At 41.9% G+C, this 17192-nt stretch overlaps 1 protein-coding gene across 5 annotated transcripts in view; it reads left to right on the forward strand.

The window, feature by feature from the left end:
* Window positions 1–1195: 1195 nt before the first annotated feature.
* Window positions 1196–17192, forward strand: part of LDLRAD4 (low density lipoprotein receptor class A domain containing 4) — a 280021-nt gene continuing 264024 nt past the window's right edge. Inside the window, exon 1 of one of the 5 annotated variants that reach the window (XM_083747042.1) lies at window positions 1196–1293. The gene's annotated coding sequence lies outside the window, so the exon portion shown is untranslated. Of the gene's footprint in view, window positions 1294–2242; window positions 2578–3156; window positions 3176–17192 lie in introns of those variants that run through there. The other 4 variants (XM_083747040.1, XM_083747041.1, XM_083747046.1 and 1 more) reach the window with 4 other exon arrangements.

Consider the following 17192-nt stretch of genomic DNA (forward strand, 5'->3'; position numbering starts at 1 on the left):
TTGCTGCATACAGTGGATTGTGCAATACTGTACACTTTGGGAGAATGGTAGAGCAAACGTGTGTAGCGGTCAGTAGTTTCTATTAATGTATAAAGTGATTCCCCGCCCTTGTATTATAAACATACACACAAACAAGCGACAGAAGTCATATTCCAAATTATGTTCTAATGTACACTGAATAATATCATATAAATCATCATACATTAAAGTTTATTTATGTAGTAAAAATACATAATTATGAGGTAATATTTATATGATAACCACATAGTCGTACTCTGGCATGCAGAATGTGAACATGCTTCTTAGAGGGATATGGGTTTCAGTTTGTGGTAAATGAAGGCTTGGCAGAATTTTCTGAAAGTGGCATGTTGATGCTATGTGGAGACGGCCGATAGGTGAAAAAAGAATTCAAGCTAACCCTTGTGAAATATTTTCTCATTAACCTGCTAAACAGGACTCTCTTTATTTTATTTGGCACCCTAGTATTACTTTTGTGAATCAAAATATACCTACTCAGTGCTTTTGAGATTGTTATTGGCTATTCCCTTACAGTTTGTTAAAAAGCTGTTTGGGAACCTTAGCGTTTTCGGTCAAGCTCTATTATGACAACACACCAGTGTAGCGTAATGAATACTGAATACTAAAGTACTGAATACTAAACCAGAAAATAAAATGTTAAACTGAAACAGATTTATTGTAGCACACGATTAAGATCACTTTATATTGATCCAGGTTAGGAGGACAGCCCCTGGTTTGGGTGAGATAAGTAATACAAAAGAGTACAGAAAAATGGAGAGACTCTAACAAAGGTCTTATTTTCCCCACGATGACTACTTGGTTGCTTTCTTTGAAATATCAAATGTCAAATCATTTTTTAAAAATCTATTTTTTTGGTGCCCCTGCTTTGCCAGTGCCTGAAGCTCTGGCTTAGCCTGCCCACTGAGTAATGCAGCACTGTCCTTGACAGAAAAGAAAGGGGCATAGAAATCCCAGTTCATTTCCATGCCCAGTTCAGGGTGCTCATGTTGGGGCTGAAAGAAAAGTTTGGATTTGATATCCCGCTTTATCACTACCTGAAGGAGTCTCAAAGCAGCTAACATTCTCCTTCCCCTTCCATCCCCACAACAAGCACTCCGTGAGGTGAGTGGGGCTGAGACACTTCAGAGAAGTGTGACTGGCCCAAGGTCACGCAGCAGCTACATGTGGAGGAGCAGAGATGCGAAACCGGTTCCCCAGATTACGAGACTACCGCTCTTAACCACTACACCACACTGGCTCTCCAAAATAGCTCAGGTAAACTATTTTGCTGGAAAGTCCAAAATAGCTCAGGCAACAAATATCTGACACACCGCCTCCTTCTCTATGGACTCTGGGTGGTGGCTTTGGCAGCCCAGTGGGAGATGGCCTTCTCCATGGTGAAGCCTAAGCCTTGGGACTCCATCCTGGCTGCTGCCTCTTCCCCTTTGAGGGCCTGCCTTGCTTTCGTGGTTGTACGTTGTTTTTAATTGATACCAGTATTGCTCTTAAGGCTGTAATCTGCCCTGGGGCTTTAGGGTGAAGGGTGGGCCATAAGTCAGCCAAAAAATACACAACCCCAAATAATAAAAGCTTGAGGTCTGTAAAGATCAATAACCTGAAGGGGGCATATCCACCCACATCCTTCAGCCCTGGACCTTCTGGTGGTTCCCTTGTTGCAAGAAGCTAAGTTACAGGGAACCGGGCAGAGGGCCTTCTTGGCAGTGGCACCTGCCTTGTGGAAAGCGTCAAGGAGATAAACAACTGTCTGACTCTTCTATGACATCTGAAGGTAGCCCTGTATTGGGAATTTTTTTAATGTTGGATGTTTTACTGTGTGTGGTGTTTTACTTTGTTAGAAGCCACCCAGGACTTTTGTTAGGGGAGGGGCAGAACCTCAGATTTGTATTGATTTTTTTTTGGGGGGGAAGCTGCCCCCTGCCCCCCTTGGCTACGCCCATGAGGGCAACCCAGTCAGATGGGTGGCATATAAATATAACCACCACACCATTTATGCTAAATCTAGAAAACGGGAAACTGGTAGTGCAAACAAAAGGGGGGGGGAGAGAGAAACGATTTTCTCGTTGAGTTTGGGATTTCAGCTAATGCAACTTTTTGCCTAGCCTGCCGTTGACACATCCAGCCCGGCAGGTGTCAGTATAGCCTGTGAATCGCCGCGCTCGGGGCTGGGCAGGAAGCTTCTCCTTCCCCTCCCCCTCCTCTCCGGCGCCCGCGCGCGTGCTCGCGCCCGGCCGCACGCCCCCGTCTCCCTTCCTTCCCCGTCTCCCCCGTTCTTTGCCTGCTGTCACTAAGAGCCAGACTAGCTGCAGACAGGCAGCAGCCAGAGGAGGGGGAGGAGGAGGAGGAGGAGGGGAAAGGAGGAGGAGGAGGAGGAGAGACTGGGAATGAGTTGGAAGCAGACGCAGCCTCAGCGCGCAGATCTGCCCTGCCGGAGACAGACAGAGCGGGGAGGGGGCAGGATAAAAAGGACCTCTCCTGCTCTGCATAAGGAAAGCCCGCCTGCCGGCGCCTCAGGGGCGAGATGTAGGGCTTGCAGGAAAGGTGAGTGTGCGCGGACAACCTGCCGGGCTCTCCCGTCCTTGGCTGGGCAAGCGGAGATGCCGCCGCCGCCGCCGCGCGCGCAGGGAAAGGGGGAGTCCCCGCGCTTGAAGGAGTTCCTCCAGCACCACCTAGACAGCCAGAAAGTGTCTGACAAAGTGAGGAGAGGCCCAAGTTGAAGGTCTGCGGCTCTTAAAGGGACACGGGCACTCTTCTCGGGGGTTGCCCCAGAACAGAAGGTGCTTCTCTCCTCTCTCTCTCCCCCTCTCCTTTGTGTCTTTGGCACGCAGGCAAAGTGCGTGCAGGAGCGGCGAGTGTGTGGCTGGATGCATGTACCGCACGCCTCATGTGAACAGAAGCACACACGTTAGACGGGGACTGCCCGCACACGCACACAGCCGAGACGTTTGGGTTGTTCATATGGCACGCGCGCACGCACACACACACACACACACATCCATATCCGGACTGCACATTCCAGTGGGTCCTTTCCCGGATTGGCGTAATATCCATCCAGGAGGAAAGAGGCATCTGTCTTGCAGGAGCTGAAATGAAAGTAGCAAACTGGGAACGAAATTCTATCAGGGCTTCCCTCCCATCCGTTGGTATTCCTCTTACCTTGTCAGCCAGGGGTTTGGTTACAAGCTGTGACATGTAGTTAATCACCCTGGCATCACTCTTCTTTCTTTCTTTCTTTCTTTCTTTCTTTCTTTCTTTCTTTCTTTCTTTCTTTCTTTCTTTCTTTCTTTCTTTCTTTCTTTTTAAAATCAAGTGATTCTTTTTGTCTTCCCTGGCAGGGCTTTTTGGATGGTTCTCTGTGCATTAAGGTTTCACCTAGGTACTGTACATTGTTTTGTTGGGGAATCTTCCCAGCTGAGGATAAAGCTGGAAAGTGGTTCATATGCATTTCCTGATTTGCGCCTGTGGTTTTGAAGGGGCTGCTTTGGAAATCTAGATACAGTTTAAGCTGGTGCCGCAACATCTCATGTCACTGCAAAGCAAAGCTTTTTATTGCAGGACCACTTAATATCTATGAAACGTAATAGAGAGATGAGGCAGGTTGAGGAATTGTTTTAAAGCTAATACTTGGAAACATTTTTTTAAAACTGTGCATGTTGTTGTTGGGAATGCTTAATTTTGCACGTCAGACAGTAAAAATATGGATGCATCAAATGGTTCTGTGGTCCAGAGATGTCCCAAGAGGTATCTGAAGAAGTGTGCATGCACACGAAAGCTCATACCAAGAACTGACTTAGTTGGTCTTTAAGGTGCTACTGGAAGGAATTTTTTTTGTTTTGACTATGGCAGACCAACACGGCTACCTATCTGTCCCAAGAGATTGTTATAGAAGTGGCTGCCTGCTGTAAACTATCAAAGGAATTATGCATGCAACTTTTTAAAAGAGAGACTCAGATGATAAGCATCCACTGAGAAGTCTGTACTTAGGGAATGTCAGTACTTGCAGAATTGGCTTGTGCTTTCCCCCACATTTCTTTTATGGGGGTTCTTACCTTGGCTTTACCTTTTGGTAGAGCATATGCTGATGGGATGAGCTGGGAAAGTGAGTTCTGTTCTTTGGTGTAGATTTTTATGTGTCTAGGTAGATGAATTTCCTATGTCAGTGGAATGATTTTAATGGAGTGTTGTGTGGGGTTATATCAATACCAAAGCCAACAGTCTTATGTGTGTTACTTTCAACTTTTGACCTTTAATTCTTGAAAGTTTTTCAGAGTGCATCGTCCAGTGTGTAAATCAGGGACAGGGGACATGGTATGTTGTTGAACTTCAACTCACACCATCCTTTGCCATTGGCTGTTCTCACTGGGGCTGGTTGGAGATGAGGGACCACAAGTCCCTTGGAGTTAGTGGTGCCAGTGGTACAATTATTTACTGAGCAATTTCCAGTACAGTTCTATTCATGTCTACTTAAACTCATACATCGCTTAACTGGAGCTTAGTCACAGGTCAGTGGGTATAGGATTGCATCCTTAATGTGGTAAGGAAAGGAACTTCAGGTGTTGTGAAATGTTACTACGGTACTTTAGAATGGGTACTATCACTTTTGCTTGCTTTTAGTGTCTGTGTTTATTAATATGAATTAATAATTTAATTGCAAGTTTCCTGAAAAATAAAGGCATAGGAAGTATCTCAGGCAGTTTTTATATCTGCTGGAAGCTGCCCAGAGTGGCTGCAGCAACCCAAGCAGATGGGCAGAGTATAAGAATGATAATGTCAAAGAACTAATTTTGCATTTAAGTATCTGACAGTCCTACATATGTTTACATAATACAGCCCAGCACTGTATTAAATGGAACTTACTCCCAGGTAAGGTGCATAGGATTGCAATCTATGGGGTTACAGTCAACTAAATTCTACTCAAAGTAGACCCATTGAAATTAATAGAACACTAACATTTGTTTATTTTGAATAGGAGTAGCTTTGAGTGCAACCCTAAGAATATGATTACTTGTAACTATAGATTAATGTAGTGAAGAGACTGGCTTTTGGGAGAAGGGTTCTAAATTGGCACGGTTTCAACTTTTTCCTATTTCTGATTGCTAGGGTAACATGCCAAAGTGATTATCACAGTACAATCCTATACATGTCTACTCAGAAGTAAGTGAGCTCAGTGGGATTTATTCTCAAGGCAAGTGGTATAGAATTGCAGCCTGTCTATTTAACAGAAGGTTTATATTCCAGTTAGCGCTGTTGCTAATTATATTTGTTTGCAGATGGTACAATTGTTTTTCAGGTACTTGGAAGCATGTAAACAGTGCCGTTACCCTGTTGCTTGAAATACAGTGGATAGTTTATTGGGCAGGACATTATGGGAGACAGCATATATTAAAACTAGTGAATGTCCCTACTTAGTTGCCAGATGAAATAGTGACAAAATGTTCTGCACGTCTATATCTGTACTGGTGTTTTCAGCACAAAGTATTGAGTTACTGACTGTGAGTGTGCCACAAGATTCTGTAGTATCAAAATCTCAACTGCAACGTATCCTATATGCTTGTATATATGAAGACGTATCTCTTCGCAATGTATTCTGCTGTTGACTCCCAGGTCAGTGGATTTGTAGGCATTTCCTTATTCCCTCTCCCTCTCTGTCTTTTATCAGGTGCTATATGCTTCTAATAATATAGAGTTCAATATAAAGTTGGTGGGGGCCCAGACCTCCAAGGGCAATAACATTGGCATTGATTAGATTTACAGTGTAGGTAACTTTGCTTTTAGGGGACGTGGGTGGCACTGTGGTCTAAAACACAGAGCCTAGGGCTTGCCGATCAGAAGGTCGGCGGTTCGAATCCCCGCAACGGGGTGAGCTCCCGTTGCTCAGTCCCTGCTCCTGCCAACCTAGCAGTTCGAAAGCACGTCAAAGTGCAAGTAGATAAATAGGTACAGCTACGGCAGGAAGGTAAACGGCGTTTCCGTGCGCTGCTCTGGTTCGCCAGAAGCGGCTTGTCATGCTGGCCACATGACCCGCAAGCTGTACGGGTCCCTCGGCCAGTAAAGCGAGATGAGTGCCGCAACACCAGAGTCGTCCACAACTGGACCTAACGGTCAGGGGTCCCTTTACCTTTAACCTTTGCTTTTAGCTGTTGACGTCCTTTTCCCGCGTTGTGTATTTAGTTGGCAGGCAGGTTTGTTTCTTTCCTGAAGGAGGTGGCCTAGCCTGGCTCTGTGTTCAGCTCACCTGCCCTTTCTCCGCAGGGTCAGGATTTGTGCTTCTGTGAAAACTAAGCTACCAAAACTTTAAAGAGTATGAGATGAAGCGATGTGAAGGCCAGTGCGCGTGCTGCCACAGCTGCCCTGCTGCCCTGCTGCTCTCTTGCCCTGCTGAGGGAACATGCCCAGAGCATCCCGACCCCAGCCCAGTACTTGCCTTAACTCTCTACAGCAGATTTGCTTGTCAGTTCAAGCCAATATGTGGAATGCAGACACCTTCCCACTGCCTTCTGGATCTTGTTCACCCTTAGAGTTTCAGGGCCAGCATTGTGACAGGGGCTCTCTGTCATTAGTTATTGCCGAGAGGACAAATTCTATTGTAAGTTTTTTCTATCAGAGTCCCATTTCTCAGTCGTCTTCTTTTTGTTTTTCTGCTTTGCCTTTGGAAACTTTGCCCCTTATCTGTCTCATGAGGCTTAGCTTTCCTGTCGTTGGTCTTCTTGCAGATGTCCATTCTAGCTACTTCCATCTCTAAGGCAGATGTGGACTTTTGATCCCATCCAAACCAACCACTTGATGCCTTTTAAAGGAGGGGGCATCTTTATGTCTAGGATAGGCTAGTTTTCTTGATGGTTTTTTTGAGTCATCATAGCAGCTTATCCAATTGCTGTGTGTTTTCACTACCATGGTTTTCTAAAACCTAATGGTTTTCTAATATTCTCTCTTCAGACTGATTTGTAGCATTCCTGGAAAAGTTAAACTTTTGAGCGTGGTGCTTGGAGGTACTTGAGGTGTGTCTGTGCTTTATCATTTTTTTCCTACCTGATTTTTGTGCGTGCTGGTTCTTTAAAATCTACGTTCTGAGTTCTGTGTAAATATTATTGGAACTGTGCACCATATGTGGAAGTATATAAAACCATTCGTATGCTGTTGGTGGGTTCTTGTTCTCGGTTTGGATTTCTTAACATTGTTTTTATTATAGTGTTAATTCAAGATTAAGGAAAATAATTCAAAGGGAATATTTGCACTTGACATAACGCATAACCTCTTCTATAGCATTTGCTTCTTGGTGGGTGAGTGCTATACTTGAAAGGCCTATGGTTTGGGAGTAGCATCATTTGTGTATGTTATTATCCACAAGGGAGACAACACATTTTGAAAGGTTTTCAGGCAATTATTCCAGGCTTGGTCTATATAACTGTTGAATTTGCCAGTGGCACCCAGCCAACATCAGCTGTTTATTAAATGACCTGATGCCAGTGCACTGGTGCATCCGCTGTTAAGGATCCAACCTGTCTTGTCTAAAAGTTCTTATACACATTTCCCCTCCTTTCCCCCAAATAATTGCTGTTTCTAAGAATAGCCTGTTTGCCTTGGAGATTGACCAGGTAACAGATTTCTAACATAGATGCACCTTTTTCTTGTTCGTAATAAACAACACAAGAAAGAACACAATCCTCTGTTCCTGAATGCAAGATCCTTGTGGGTTTTGTGCACTCAAGTAAGAGGAAATAATTAGGGTGATGCTAAAACATAGTTAAACTATTTTATACATATTTATGTATCTGTATTCGTGCTTTTTAAATGTAATGTTTGTATGATACTTATGTGGAATTGGCTTGCAACATTTTGTGCTATTATTAATAAAAAAGGAACATTATCAACAGATGGCACATCCAACATCTTGTGTTTCACACATTCACTGGAAAAGATGGAAAGGATAAGAAGGTCAGATTTCACAATAGAAGGAAGAGGAGATAATGTGTACAGGCCATCTTACCTCTGATACCATCCTTGTTCCCTAGTTCTGAAATGTCCCCTAACAATTAATCAAGGCAATGATGGATGTCATTTTCTAGGCTTTCCGCAGAAGTTGGTAGTTGTGTCTGCATTATAAATCCAGCTGCATGAATATGTTGTTAAGAGATGCTTGGGATGTATGAGTTCATCTAAAGCATTAATGCCATTGATTTAATTGCACTAAAGCCAAAGAGAAGATGTTATCATGTTTATTTACAATTTTAAGGAAGAATTTAATAAAGAAAGGATTGTGTCTGTGCAGTACTTGCCTTATTGTTTATGATATCTCTTACAAATGGTGCCACTGCTTCACCTACCATTTTCTTTTGGGTCTCCACTGTGCTATGAAGATAGCTGTAGTTGCGTACAGCTGAATAAAAGTTTTGATTCTATTGCTTAACAGCCTTTGATTGCCACCGGTGTACTTTATATTTTACATCTGTTTCCTAAATTATCAATCAATCAATCAATCAATCAATCTTTATTACGGTCCAGAGACCCAACCTAAATTATCCATATGTATCATACAGTGTCCCTGTAAGGCAGGAGTGGGGTACATTTTTCAGCCTACAGGTCCCATCCCCTAGTGAGTACCTTGCAAGGAGCAGTGGCTAAGGCAATGGATGTGACTGCTGCCTTAGTACAGTAGCCTAACATCCAGCTTGTAGTCATCTCCACCCCTTCATCCAGGCAAGCACAAGGCAGTATTGCAGTTCAAGGACTCATCTAGCTGGTGAAGAGAACTGGAGGGAGTTGTGGAGCAGGGTCAGTGAAGTTTGGCCCATGGAGGATGTATGGCTTGCTGAGAGACCTGGGGGGCCAGCTAGAGATGCCTGGAGGGCTGTATATGACACCTAGGTCCAGCCCTGCTGTAAGGCTTTCAGTATTTTGGTTACTTGAGGAGCTGGTAGAGCTTAATCATGCCAAGTGCTGGAGATACCTATAGATCTGGTCCAAATTCTTCTTTTCTGAGGGAAATGGTTTGGAGTGTTGCTTAACAGGCATTGTTAAATTGCTTAAAATTCTTATAGGAGTATTTGAAGTTTCTAACTGAACAAGACCTGGTAGGGCAACCTGGTCCTAAAGCTAAAATAGTTGCTTGAGATGGCATTATTCACCAGCAGCTCAATTACCAGTGTTGAGTGGGAAGTTGTCTGAATGGTGGGGTGGGTGTCATGGGTAATCCATATACTGGCCTTGGTCCAGTATATCCGAAGGAGCGTCTCCACCCCCATCGTTCTACCCGGACACTGAGGTCCAGCACCGAGGGCCTTCTAGCAGTTCCCTCACTGCTAGAAGCCAAGTTACAGGGAACCAGGCAGAGGGCCTTCTCGGTAGTGGCGCCTTCCCTGTGGAACGCTCTCCCACCAGATGTCAAAGAGAATAACAACTACCAGACTTTCAGAAGACATCTGAAGGCAGCCCTGTTTAATGTTTTTAATGTTTGATGTATTATAGTATTTTAATATTTTTTTTTTGGAAGCCGCCCAGATTGGCTGGGGAAGCCCAGCCAGATGGGTGGGGTATAAATAATAAATTATTATTATTATTATTATTATTATTATTATTATTATTATTATTATATTAGAAGAAACTGATGTCAGTAGTAAAATTGGCTGGTTTTTAAAAGATGCATGTTATATTGTAATATATCTGCCAGCACATATATAAGAAAATGAAAACCATCCCTTTTGAGTATATGCCAGCACTTATGTCTCATTCCTTTTCTTTTGCAAAACCTATGCAACATGACATGTCCCCCATTTGAAAGTACAACTTGAGTAAATCTCTTGCTGAACTTGTTGTTCTTACAGGTTTGGAAAGGATGAAGAACTGAAGGGTAATTTCTGTGTTGATTGGCAACGGAGAGCTTTTTTAGATGAAGTATGGTTACGCTGTGCCAAATGGTTGACTTTTCTAGAAGGAAAAAACTCCAAAGGTTATGTGAAAAGTACTCTGGTTAATATATTGGCATTCCCAGAACCCACTAAAACTTGGGCAGGTTGCCAGATACCACTTAATGAGGATGCAGAATGTCTGGCACAAATCTGCATAAACACAAAAGAATTTCAGAAAAGGGAGTTTGTGAGTGTAAGTTGCATATCTCTGTCTACGATTAATTTTTAATTACTATACTTTTGCACTTAAGATAGATGGAAGTCTTTCCAATTAGATTGAGCATTGCATACACAACATTTTGTGTCTTTCTGTTTTTGCCTCTCGTTTATATTGTTTGTGGGGAAGTGGAATCAGAGCTGGATGTGTTCTCCAAGCCCACAATCACAGTGTGCTCACACACACACAGAACAATGGGCTGGATTCAGGATTAGGCTGCACTCCTAACCCTGTTTTCCTGTGAGTAAGCAACCGCTGCATTCAGTAGGACTTACTGCTGCATAGACATGGTTAAGATTATGCTGTTAGACATGCTTAGAGCAGACCCAATGGAATCAAATTAGTCATCATGACTAGCTTAATGCCGTATCCTGAGCTTTCCTTTAAAAACAACAGCAAGTAAGTTCTAGCCCTTAATGCCACAAATAAATGATGTTTTTTTAAAAAGGGTGGAGCCTGCTAAAATATTAGATGTGGATGTGGTAGGCTGGCTGAGCAGGGTTTCCAGTGTTCAGATATGACTTTTGTATCCTGCATACTCTCTTTGCCCTTTGAAATAAGCAGCAATTAAGCGAAATATACTCTGATTTTTAAAAATCTGCATAATGTCTCTAAGTTGCAGGAATCTCAGTCAGAAGGTCCCAGGTTCATTCCTTGGCACCGCCAGGTACAGTTGGGAGAGACACCTGCCTGAAATCCTGTCAGTCAGGGTAGACAACACTGAGCAAGGTGGACCAATGACCTGACTTGGTATAAGGCAGCTTCCTATGTTCTTAAATAATACTGGGAAAGACTTCTGATTTGAGTCACAAGTAGGGCCGAGCTGAAACTTTTCATTGTTTTGCTTCTCCCCCAACCCTTGAAAGTAGCAGTGAGTTAGTGGAAGGGCTCCCCCTGGACCCTGAAATTGCTACCTCGGAGTTGAAAAGCATAACAATGAGCTCAACCCCACCAGCAAGTCAGTACTATTTCCATTTTACGGATGCGTGGCTGAAGCTGAGAGAGAATAGCTTGCCAGGTTTTCCTTAGTGCCGACGCCCCCCCCCCTCCACCACTGCAACATCCCATGCCAAGTATACCCAGTCACAGCTATGGGTTGCAGTGAGTTTGATGAAATCTTTTTATTCACTTATGCATTTAAGAAACGGTAGGTTTTGTCAGACTGTTTATATGACAGTGCAAGTCTGTGCTTGCCAAGATCCAGACAGTCTGTTAATGTTACATGCCGGGATAAATAAATTACAGTGTCTGAGACAGAAACGCTCTCGCATTTGGTGCAAACCTGTGATGTGTCCCTACAGAGATCTGCTGGCATCTCAGATTGTAACAGGGTCAGGTAACATCAGCACCTATTTATTAATTTATGGTTTGATAACCTACCCTATCCCCAAAAGCACTGGTGATATTTGTAAGCGATATTTTATAAAATAGATGAACACATGTTTTTTAATGCAGCAATTTTTAGAATGATTGCTAAAGCGATAATGCTGCTTACATCTAACCAATTAAATAACCTTAAGAAATCTTACATCACTATGAGGAGATGCTTAGGTTTGAAATTTGGCAAATCTGCTGGAGAGCAGAGTCCAGAGCCAGAGTATTGTTTTTGATGGAGAGTGGTGCCGTAAGGCAATCTGAGTTGTCTTTGGGAATGTGTGGAAGGACGCGGCAGGTCAGGTAGTCTTCATGGCTGTTCTTATTCTTCCAGGTTCTGCTCCCATGGTAACTTGAGCACTGTGCTCTTCTGTCACATCTGTATAGGTCGCTGGTGAGGGGCAAATGTGACAATTGCTATAGACTTTCCCAGTGGAAGTGCTAACTGTAGACCATTGCTAAAGTGCTAATGTGAATCCTCTCCCCCCACCACTGGCGTGGCGGGCAAAAAAATTAAAAATCTGCAAGAGGATCAGGAGGTCTTTCTTCAAGGGTAGGAACGTAGGAAGCTGACGAATTGGATGCCCTTCTGTTTTGGGGTACTATATATGATATTACTCTTGGGATACTGCAAACTTTATTCAGTAGCTTGCAAGGCCATTGTAGTTTAAAACAATAATATGTGGTTGCCCTAGAACCAAACTACTTGTATTATTAACTGTGAGAATGCATTTGTTTTATTTTATTTTTTTATTTAAACAAAATAACAGCCAGATCTGGGGGCTTTGTGAGGATTGGGACCGCATCTGTGGCATACAGCATGTGTGTGAGTTAACCCCTTACCTCTACACTGTGGTACAGGTGAAAATCCCCTCACCCCATCCCAAAGTTCTGACATCTTACACTGCAGAGGGAATATCAGCTTTGGAGTCCATTTTTTCCAGTACTTAATGGAATCTATAATGGGACATAGGGTTGTTTTGTCACATAGAATACATATGAATTTAAAATATAATTATCACAAGGCTTCCATGGGTGAATAGGAAGTCTCATGGTGTCCCGGTTGCCCAAATATCCATTTTATCTGTAGCATTTCTTTACTCTTTTTCAGCTTCTATCATTACTGTTTGTTGTAGCTACACCTTTTTATTTCTGTAACAGAAATCCCACCTTAGCCTTCTCCAAAATATGTTAGAAAAGCCTATTTTTATGGTATAGTCGTGCTGACACTGTACACTTTTGGTTTCTCACTAGGGAATTGTTTGTGTTTTTCCCCTTACCCACGGGGAAGCTCTGTGACTTAGAGACAGGAAAGCTATTACAGGACAACATCTCTGACACCTTTCTTTTACCAGTGAGCTTGGGGTAAGAGGTGTTGCAGTATGTGCATTAATTGAACAAAATTTTCATTCTGACTTCTTAAATGTGAGATCTTGGGGAAAACTGCGTAAGGTTTCCTTCTACTCAAGGAGATGGATAAAACCACTGTATGTGAACTTGCCCTAAAAGTAAACTCTTGTATTACCAATGCCTTTTACTTAAAATTTCCAGCTGAGACCTCATTTTTGGCTGAAAGCATCTTGTAACCTCTTCCAGCAGCAGTCCCAAAATATGTGTACTGATCATAGCTGAGACTGAAATGGCTACTGGAATTTACACAGTGCTTTGATCAAAGTAGTCCAGATGTGGCACAATTCTTGCCAATGAATGGTCAAGTTGGATCTTTCTCCCAATTATTTGTGTCTGAATATGCTTTTCAGGACTCCTTGTCTCATGGTTGTGTCACTAGGCCTGCTGGTGTAAGTTAAGTCCGATGTAAAGTTACACCAGATGCAAACCTTACTTAGTATCAGGGCTGCTGCTGGCCACATGACTGAGGTGAACAGACTTAGGATCCATCCTGAGTCCTTCCCTCTGGTCCTGCCCCCACCATGCCCCCAGAACTCCCCTTTTTTGACCTCAGCTGAACCCCTGTTGAGTTGGGGTGCGCAGGTTATTTTGATGTATCTATGAGCCAGGAATCCGCTGGATCCTAACCTTCTGGTTCTGGCATTTCTTGCCATAAGACTGTCATCTTAATGTTACTAAGCATGATCTTTGATTACAATTTTTATTTCTGTTTTTGTTATATTGTTATAATATTGCTTTATATTCTGTACGCAAGATATTTTAAAAAACAACAACATTTAACAGAAAGGGTACATGAAAGAAAACAACATGAGAAATTACATAACTTTTGACATAACGTGGTCCTCCTTTATTACATCTGCATCAAAGAAAGAACATGCATTTGAACCACCTAAGACACATGCGAGCATTTGGAATGATATTTTTTAAACCAGCAACTGTAGAAATAATTTGTTATTTGATTATAATTAATTTAATTAATTTAATTTTTAATTTAATTGTTTTTATTTATACCCCACCCTTCCCGGTTCAAAAACCAGGCTCAGGGCGGCTAACAACAAATTTAAAACCCTTTAATTGTAAAAGCAGTATAAAATACAGTATAAAAACATGAATAACAATAAAATTCAAAAATCAAAAATCAAAATTAGAAATTCAAAAAAAGAAAAGAAAAAAGTTTCACCTGCTACTAGTTTCTGATAATAATAAAAATAATGAAAGCTCTTTCATTATTATATTATATTACTAATGTAATTACCTAGACGTAGTTGGGGCTGTTTGGGTGGCAGTTTAGGTGAAAACTGTATTTGATTGCTTGTATTTGATTATATCTTGTTCTTATATTCAACTAATAAAATATTCAAAACAACAACAACAACATAAAAGGATCTTTCAGAGTCCATTGGTGTCACTCCCAAATGGAGTAGAAAGGCTGCTTTGTATGGAAGTAATCACCCTCCACTCGGATCAAAAGTGGGTCAGTCCCATAAATTTGTAAATGTCTCTGTATGTTTATACAAATGATAAAAAAAAACTGAATGAAAATGCTTTGTAGTAATGAATGGCTGCTAAAGAGTTCTGAACTTCTTAAATGTAGGGCACATAATAGAAAAATGCATGTTTAAATGAAATTATTGTCAGCATGATTCCTCTGGAACAATTATTTCACCTTTCAAAATATCTCTTTGGAAGTCTGCTTGCTGACATTGCATAATTTTGGTTCCAAGTTTGTTTTTTTAAGAAAAATTAAGTAAATGACATGCTACAGAATGCACTTGTTTTCTGAACACCACTTTCTGAGTTGAAACCCTAGGTAGCTGGATAAACAAGTCATGTTTTAATTAGCTATGCCTCTTTTCAGCAAGATTATGTCAGAATATAAAATCAGCAGATTAATTAGGATTTGATTAAGGCTGCACTGGTATATGCAATTGTAAAATTGCCTCTGTAATAAGTTTTGTTCTAAGGTGCCACAAACGTATTCTTCTCATACTGTTAGACTTCTTAATAGCATGTATTTAAAATGCATTTAATTGGATGGTTAACAGTATTCACTATACTTACATTCTCTTTGTATGGTGGGAAAATGGGTACAGATGTGAAGTTTTTCTTTAAAAGAGCCTCTTTTTTAATTATGGGGACTGTAATGGTTAAAATTAAATGGTTACCCACAATGTCATCTTGAAGTATGTTTTGAAATTTGGGAATAAACTATGCTGATTTGTTAGCATTTAATACCGTTTTCCTTGCAAGGTTGAAGCTAAGCAACAGCTTAAAATGTTTTTAGGTTCCAAACTATGTTTCCTCACCATGATAAAAGAGGCTAACAGTGGAAGCCTGTACATGTCTACTCAGAAGTAAGCCCCACTGAATTCATGGGGCTTACTCCCAGGTACATGAGTATAGGATTCCAGTCCAAAAATATCAAGCTTATTATATATCAGAAATCTTATATACAGGTTCAGAGAGGTGCTATGACTCAATGAGTGGTCCCTGTTCAATCTTGAGTCAGCCATGTTTGCCCGTTGACAAAATGGAAATAGTGCTTTGTCAATTGGGATGTGTGTTTAATAGCACCCTGCAACTTAATCATACTTTCTTTCTTGTGCTTTTGCAAATGTTAATAACCATGGTTCTCTTCCCTCTTTGCTGTTTTGACTGGAATCAACTATAAGGAATAAAATGAGGGAGAAGGAAATTATGCCAATCAGCACTGGACGTGGTCTAGCCAATCATATTTGGCTGTGTCCTGTCTCACTCATGACAAGCAAGGGCAAGGCTTCCTAACACGGGTGATCTTAGCCAATCAGGGATTACTCTAAAAATTAAAAACTTTTGCTGTCGTTTCACATCAATTGTAGAAAAATCTCAAAAAGGAGAGGGTACTTTCAACCCAGAAAAGATGTTCCCCTGTTGCACTGCAGCCCTGGTAATAGGCCTAATGTGTGGGCTATAATGGGTTTAAGGCACATAAAGGAACTGGTGTGTTGTGGTGGATGTGCTTTAGTGTTGGGGGTGAGTAGTAGGTGGCCAGGTTTGCTGATGATACTATATTACTCAGGGTTAAAACAAAAAGAAATTGTGAAGAGCTCTGAAAGGACTAGGCAGTAAATGGCAAATGCAAACAACTATAAAATGACACATGTCAGGGCAAATAAATTCTTATTTTCACATATACACTCATGGTGTCTGAATTGGCGGTAACTAACCAGGAACAAGATCTTGTGGTTATAGTGGCTAGTTTGCTGAAGATATTGCTCCAGTGTGTGGCAGCTGTGGAAAAGGCAGATTCTATGCTAGGCATCATTAGGAAAGGCATTGAACTCCCTAAGCCATCCCAGATGCTGCATTCCAAATGTGGTCACAGTAGGAATATAGTGTACAGTTCTTGATCACCTCACCTCAAAAAGGATATTGTAGTTTCTGAAAATGGCAACCAAAATGATCAAGGGGATGGATCATCTCCCATATAAAGAAAGGCTACAGTGTTTGGGACTTAGAGGAAATATAAGAAAGAAGTGACATGATAGAAGTTTATAAAGTGATGCATGCCATAGAGAAAGTGGATGGGGAAAGGGTATCCTTCTCTTATAACACTAGAATTTTGGACATCCAGTGAAGCTGAATGCTGAAAGCTTAAGAACAAATAAAATGTAAGCACTTCTTTACCCAACACAGAGTTAATGTCTGGAACTCACTTCCATAGGAGGCTGTGATAGCCACTAACTTGGACGGCTTTAAAACGGGATTTGACAGATTTATGGAAGATGAGACTATTATTGGCTACTAGCCATGATGGCTATGCTCTTTCTCTGTGGCTGGAGGCAGTATGCTTCTGAATACTAATTGATGGAAAGAGGAGGGGAATGTGCTGTTGTGTTTGGGTCCTGGCTATGTTGAGAACAGGATGCTGAACTAGATGGGCCATTGGCCTGACCTAGCAGGCTCTTCTTATGTTTTTGCACCTCCTGGTATCTTGAGTTCCTTCCTCTGAGGCAGAGGATCTGTCTTGCATGCAGAAGATCCCAGGTCCAGCCAGTTGTGGGGCTTGAAAAAGCTCAAAATCCTGGAGAACCTGGGATAAAGTAGCATCTTACGTTCTGTGCTCTGACAAACGTCTCCTCGACCTCTGACCTTTTCACGCAGTTTGCCTTCCTCAATGTGGTTGGCTGGTTTTCTCTAATGTCAGCATGGATTGACACGGCTTCTGGCATCCACTGGATTAGATACTTCGATGGAACAGAGGCTCTTGC

This window comes from Podarcis gaigeae (genome assembly GCF_964106915.1).
Source record: "Podarcis gaigeae genome assembly, chromosome: 7".
NCBI lineage: Eukaryota > Metazoa > Chordata > Lepidosauria > Squamata > Lacertidae > Podarcis > Podarcis gaigeae.